Source organism: Diabrotica undecimpunctata, chromosome 10 (assembly GCF_040954645.1).
Source record: "Diabrotica undecimpunctata isolate CICGRU chromosome 10, icDiaUnde3, whole genome shotgun sequence".
NCBI lineage: Eukaryota > Metazoa > Arthropoda > Insecta > Coleoptera > Chrysomelidae > Diabrotica > Diabrotica undecimpunctata.
In genome coordinates this window covers 51,693,930-51,701,147 of record NC_092812.1, presented here as the reverse complement: position 1 = coordinate 51,701,147, position 7,218 = coordinate 51,693,930, and the positions used below count along the sequence as shown (strand labels likewise).

The 7,218-nt window shown below is 32.2% G+C and overlaps 1 pseudogene; it reads left to right on the top strand.

The window, feature by feature from the left end:
- The first annotated feature begins 619 nt into the window (after positions 1 to 619).
- LOC140451712 (uncharacterized) lies at positions 620 to 7,004 on the top strand (annotated as a pseudogene).
- Positions 7,005 to 7,218: the final 214 nt, after the last annotated feature.

Genomic DNA, 7,218 nt, shown 5'->3' with positions numbered 1-7,218 from the left:
TATATCATTTTCGATATATCTATGTTTTTATGTAAACATAAATTACCACATACTTAACAATATTTCATTTATAAAGAATGTAAAGAAATCTTAATAAAATTTATCAAGATGTTTTTTCCATTGAAATAATTATAACTTTCAATCGCTGTTCTATATTTTATGTTCACTTCTATAAAAGTTACCACGCCTCTTTGATTTCGCTTAAGGTTTAAATATATCATTAGTGTCAATCATAATGTAGTTAGCATGTTAGTGGGACATATTAACTAGAGTTGAGGTGTCATGGGACGATTTGTCAATTTTCAATATTAATAGCAGCCCTTATATTGTTTATTTAGGAACAGCCCCGAAGGTCTGGGACAACATCATACCGAGTTAACGTCGATGTATGAAAATGTTAAAATTTTTCAATTTCCATCGGTGTATATATCCTGTATTTTTTGTAACCAAACTAACAGGATTTTCTAGTGTCCACATTGAAAAGGATGGTTTTTCTTGTCGGTACTACGGATATGTGTATCCCGTCGTATGTACATTTATTTTTATCAGTACAGGTTTTTACGAAATTCTTACGAGACATACTATTGACAAGGATATTTTATATGCTGCTCTAGATACTATGTCCACTATACATAGTATCATGAACAATATTTTGGTATATATTGTAGACATAATATACACTGGAAAGGTAAGACAATTTCATAATTTTTTATGAAACAATTTTAACACAAAGTTTAAACAGAATATTTATTTTTTTAAATTCGTTCCTATTTACCAATAGGCTTAGTTGGTTTTAATGAAATTTCATTTTTTTTTAAATTCTCTTCCAGTCAATGGCGGCTCGTGGCTTTGGAGACAGAGTGTCGGCAAGGTTTTTTTGTCTCCTCAGATAGGTATATCGTCTAATAAAAATCATTCTAGAGGATTTTTTGTTTTTTTTTTCCTATAAAGTTAGAACCTAAACATGTTTATAAATTAACTCTAGTCTACGTTGTTTGGAAGTAGCAAAATTAGTTATAACGTCATCGTAAAATTTATTAGAGTTTTGGAGAGTTTTTAAAAGTTTTTTTTTCTATTGACATTTGAGACAAGCTGACATTCTCTCTTGTTTCATGATGTTTCCACAATACGTTTTGATTCTTTTGAGACAAGGGAAATCCCGTTCATTTGAGGCAGAAGTTGGTGGTAATGGGAGAATTAATGACAATCATTTATTAATTTCGATAATAGTTTATTGTAATGAATTGCAGTATATAAAATTATACATATCTTGTAACTTATCTTATGTAACTTTTAATTTATTTTCTAATTTTATTTTATTAAAGAATGATGGATAATTTTTTAATCGTCAAAGAGGTCGAAAATTTGCAAATCTTCAAAATTCGAAAAACGAGTATGTATTTGCATAATAATAGTATTAAAAATTTCAAAATGTACTCGTTTTTCAAAATCTGTGTGTCATTGCCTTTTTTTGGGGAGTTCGGGAATATCAAGCGAATCCAAAACGTCACTGTGTATCTATTGCAAATTAGATACTATCAGTACGAAAATCTCTGAGATTTTGCACTAGCTTCGTTTTTCTATTTATGGAATAAATAAAGTCAGTTGACCGATTTTGAACAACATTAAATATCAAATCGGTTTGGGTAAATACTTTCCTAAAAATATTTAAAAGAATGTTAAAAGAGTAATCATTTAATAAAGTTTCCAAACCGATTGCTTCACGGATCGAGATATCATCACTTTCAAAATCGTCGCCTTTAATATTAAAATCAAAAACTTCCAAAAGCTGTTCACGAAAATCTGCTACAGTGAAAACTAACCGAGATTAAAAATTCCTTTGCGTCTGACAAACTGTTGGCATTTTTTTTAAACAATTGTTTTAAAACATCAGTCCGTTTAAGCTTTCGCATGGTTTTCGCAATTAGTTTTGCGTATTCACTAAATGTTTTCAATGAAATTAAAGTTTATTTACCCTTACAATGGTAAGGGGACAGTCTTAACACATTGGCTAGTACAGTATTCCTATTGGCTAACTGTAATAATTCCGGCTTGAAGAATTCTGAGGAAATGAAATATTTTCATTCGTTAATTATTGTTTCATTAAACTATAACACATTGTTTATGTAAACTTGGAAGCAGTTTTTCTTTTAACAATTTCATAAACATCCAATCAGCCGATTTTCATTTTGACGAAAACACGAGATTCGCATCATTAATAAAACTACGTTTTCCATCCAGATGCATTATATTTCTCTTTTCCTCAATATTGGTGTGTTTTACGAATTTTATACTCTCGTCTTGTCTATCGAGGCCGTCTTATTCCACTTTTAGCAAAAATCCAGGTGTCGTTTTAATAAACAAATGAAGCGTGTTCTTTTTTATAATTATTATAGTTTCTTAAAAACTCGATTCTTTTGTGAACGACACTAGCTCTTTTACAAAAGGCGCTTACATTGTAAAGCTAAACCAATCCGTTTGAAAATTCTCCGAGACTTACCCTGAAAATTTCGAATGGATTTCTGTCTTTTAACTGTCTGTACGAGTATTGAAGGTCCTCTCACTGAATTTATTGAATCGGTGAGACTTCTATGTCCTTCTTTTCTAATGTGCTTTGTATGGAATTAAATAAGATATTACAGAATGCTCTATCTATGTTAATAAATGCAGACCGAACTATTTGTTGGCACTTTTTTTTTATTCTTTTACTTGTTTATTTAAATACAGAAGTATCTAATTATGATTTTGTTTATTTTTAGATGGTGATTTGGTTAAACGAGTTAATTTTATTTGATAGGAAGATATTGAAGTCATATGTGAACATCAACTTTCAACAAGAATATCTAATAATATTCTTAATATCTCTGGTTCTAAGTACTATTAGTTTAAGCACAACAGTGTTTATTTTCGCAGTAGACATACTGTGCTTTTTTCCTAGTAGTTTTAAAAATTTTTCGGCAAATATATGCTATTGTGCCCCCATAATGGCTACTAATATGTTGTTCTTGAAAATATGTGTAATGTTGTTGATAATGAGGCAAAGATTTAAATGGATAAACCATGGAATAGAAAATTTGAAGAACATGTGTGATGAAAAATCAACCTGCTATTATGCGATCCAGACATTTGATAAGAATTTTCAAGTTATGTAAGTACATACCAAAATCTAAGTTTATATATCTAATTGTAAAAATGTTACAAAAGGTAGCAACCGAAGTAGGAAAAGCGCTAGAAAGAAAATACAAAGAAAAAAATATAGCAGTTAAAAACTAAGCAAGAAAAGATAAAAGGAATTACGTATATGATACGCTGAAAATTTCAGAAAGAGCTACGCAAAAAAACAACTGTGAACACAATAAACCATCATACGAAATTTGACAGGAAAAACACTAAAAAGCAGTAAACAAATCAAAGATAAACAGAACATGAAACGATACAAAGATGGAAACGACACAGAAGAAAATCAAATACATGAAATGACGAAAGAAGAAATACAAAACACACTGAAACAACTAAAAAAATGGCAAAACCGCTGGAAGTGACAACCTAAAGATAGATTTAATAATTTAATAAGGTCGACGCATATCAAAACTAAGAAGAAAAACGAAAGCTGGAAAAGAAACTGCTCTAGAATAAACACTTACTTGGGGAGTAGCAGAAGCACCTAAAGCTGGAAAATACTTCGATCACTTCAACAAGATAAGACTAAAGATATCATCACACCGATCAACCTAGATAAATGGGACGAATACTTCGCAAATCTACTGGCGTAAGGAAGGGCAGAATATTTGCAAACACCTCAAACACAATCAGAGGTACAAGTACATATAATAGCTTCCCCAATTAGGATTGACGACAAAGAAGTAGCACGAGTATGCCAAGCATTAAAGAATAGAAAATCACCAGGCCCTGGCAATATCCCACCTGAGCTACTCAAGTACGGTACAAGCAAATTATATAAGCAGCTAGCCAGCCTTTACCAAAAATGTATTAACGGAGAGAGTATACCGGAGGAGTGGAGGACATCGTTTATCACGATAATACATAAGAAGGGAAGTAAAGATGTATGTGGCAATTATCGAGGAATCGCAGTCCTTAGCACCATCTCGAGAGTTTACGGGAAACTCATTAAAAAGAGAATAGAAGATGAATTCTGTGATATGGAGGCTTTAGAGCAGGTACATCAACTATCGACCATCTGAAATCTGAATCGAAAAAAAAAGTAGCACGAAATCAAACAATACATCTCCTCTATGTGGACCTTAAAAAAGCTTAGGATAGTGTGCCACAACAAAAACTCTGGGAAGCTCTTGAGAAAACAAATATTAGTGTAACCTTAATCAAGGCTGTTCAAGACCTCTACAAGAACAGCATAAGTAAAATAGAGAAAGGTCAGGAGGTATCCAAGGGTTTCACTATCAGCAATGGACTCAAACAAGGATGATGGCCCAAGACTATGAAGACCTCGAATATATGACCCGTAAACTTATAGAAGAATACGAACTATGGGGGCTAGAAGTAAATATTAAGAAAACTGAATACATGTGTATTGGGGGAATTCAACAAAATCTAATCTTGGAAGGAATACAGCGAGAAATAAATCACTGTCAAAATACAAATATTTAGGCATGCAAATAACCAACGATGGCAAATTACACTAAGAAATTAAACATAGAAATAACCAGGGAAGACAAGCCATTAGGCAATTGAACAGTGTACTGTGGGACAAAACGGTCTCCAAAGAAAACAAACACAAAATCTATAACAGCATTATAATAAGCATTGTTATATATGGAAGTGAGGTATGGCCACTGAAACGAAAAAACTTAAAAGCATTATAAGCAAAAGAAATGGACTTCTGGAGAAGAGCGGCTAGAAAATCAAGATTAGACAGAGTTAGAAACGAAAGAATACGAGGAATTATGGGTGTTAAGCACAATATAACAGAGGACATCAGAATAAATCAACTAAGATGGTATGGATGAACACAGAATACCAAAGAAAGTATTAAACTGGACACCGCATGGAAGAAAAAAGCAAGGTAGACCGAGATTAAGTTGGAGAGAAGGAAGCGATAAAGACTTAAGGGAGAGGGGAGTTGAAGAAAACCTTTGGAACGACCGAGATAAATGGAGACTAGAAATCAAAAGACGGCGTAGAACGTTATAAACTGACTGATTGATTGATTGATCGACGCATATCAATCAGTAGAAATTTTACACAAAATCTTTAACAATATATGGACCGACGAGGAGCTACCAAAAAAATGGAACGAGGGTGTAACCAAAAAGGGCGATATAAGTAGATGTGAGAGTTAACGAGCAATAACACTGCTGAGCGCCACATCCACAATAATGTCCAAGATCATATTGAACAGACTGAAGCCAGAGCTAGACAAGAAACTAAGAAGTAACCAAGCAGGCTTTCACGCTAAACGCTCCACTATCGACTACACTTGTACTCAAAGAATTATCTTGGAACAAAATAACGAATGACAAAGAAATATAAATTAAATGTTTATTTAGACATTTGTCTTCTAACTGGAAATAGCAACCATTTGCAGAAGAAGATTAAAAAGTTTATAAAATACTCCAACGTAATGGGCCTTAGATATAAAGATAAATGGAGAAAAAAAACGTAAATATTAAAAAACAACAATCAAGAAACCAAAACTAAAATAAATAGAAGATAAATAGAGAAAGTAGATAAATTTACATATCTGGGATCAATCATGCCAAAAAAGACGGTAGTAGATCAGATGTAGAAAAAGACTAGTAAAGACTAGAAAATCTGGAACACACGATATATCAGAATTAATCAAAATCAAAATATTTAACAGATGTATTAAGAGTATATTATTGTATGGTGTAGAATTTTGGAGATAGGAAGAAAGAACTGCCAGAAAATTACAAACCATTATACATAAATCATTCAGAAAAATCCTAAAAACATACTGGCCTGACAAAAAACAAAAGCAGAACAAAACAAGAGTCACGATTAGAAGAAGGAAATGGATTGGACGTATCGTAAGGAAAGAACAAAATAATATAACCACTCGAATACTAACCAGACGGAAGAAGAAGATGAAGACCGGATAATAGCTGGAGAAGAACTGTAAGAAGAGATCATGGGAGATGGAGAGAGATCAAACAGAGAGCGAGAAATAGAGAGGAATGGAAAATACATGTAGAGGAAATTTCGAAGGAATAAAACAGAAGGGGATAAGAAACGTAAGAGCGCCCAATACTCCATAAGGAGTGAAGGCAGTAGAGACAAACTATTTGATAAATCATTCTGATTGTTTACCATATTGGACTCACTATATGGCCCAACTTTTGATGCACTTTTGAATTTATCAAAAACTAATGATTCTGACTTGTTTTAAAGTTTTATAAGCAATAAATAAGTACACCATCATTTAGAAAATATAAGCTTAAAGCTTTTTACACGAATTAAGCGAACTAAAATGTGTATTTTTCAACCTGTAATTATTAATAACCAAAAACTACCATGTAATTCATTGCAGAAAAAGTATAGTTTTTTGTTCTAGAGGCCTATACTACGTAAAAAACTTACTAAAATAACTGGGTTGGACAGATTTCTCAACAGGTTACTTTTTTTACCTATTTCCCTTAGCTTTGAGAGTCTTTAATATTCGTAACACAGTTTATAATATTTTAAAGTAACATTTTTCATCTTTTAGGTATTTGCATGAAAAGCAAATACATGCACTGGAAGAGTTACGCATAAAACATTACAAAATCTACTATTTGACCGAAGAAATCAACTCAATGTTTGCTTTTCCTATTCTATTCAGCTTTATCCAACTCGTTCTAGGATTTCAAAATTATAGTTTGTATTTTATACGAGTTCCATCTACAATGTTTTCTCAAAAAACTACAAAATTGTACTCATTTTTTGGCAAAGGAATTATTGCAATTTATACGGGACAGTTGGTGACAATATCTTATATTTGTTCGTGGCTCAGCTATGAGGTAAAGTAAATTATATGAAACATTATTTAAAATAAAAAAATTAGCTCGTCATCTGTTTAGTATCTGTTCTTTGTTAATAATTACAGAACCATCCCTATCTTTACTGGCTACCGTCTTCCAATCAAAATTACTATCTTATCTCTATCTACCGCTGCTCTGAAGAGTTCCATTGAACTGCATTTAAGCCAGTCCCTTAAATTTTTCAACCATGACATTCTCCTTC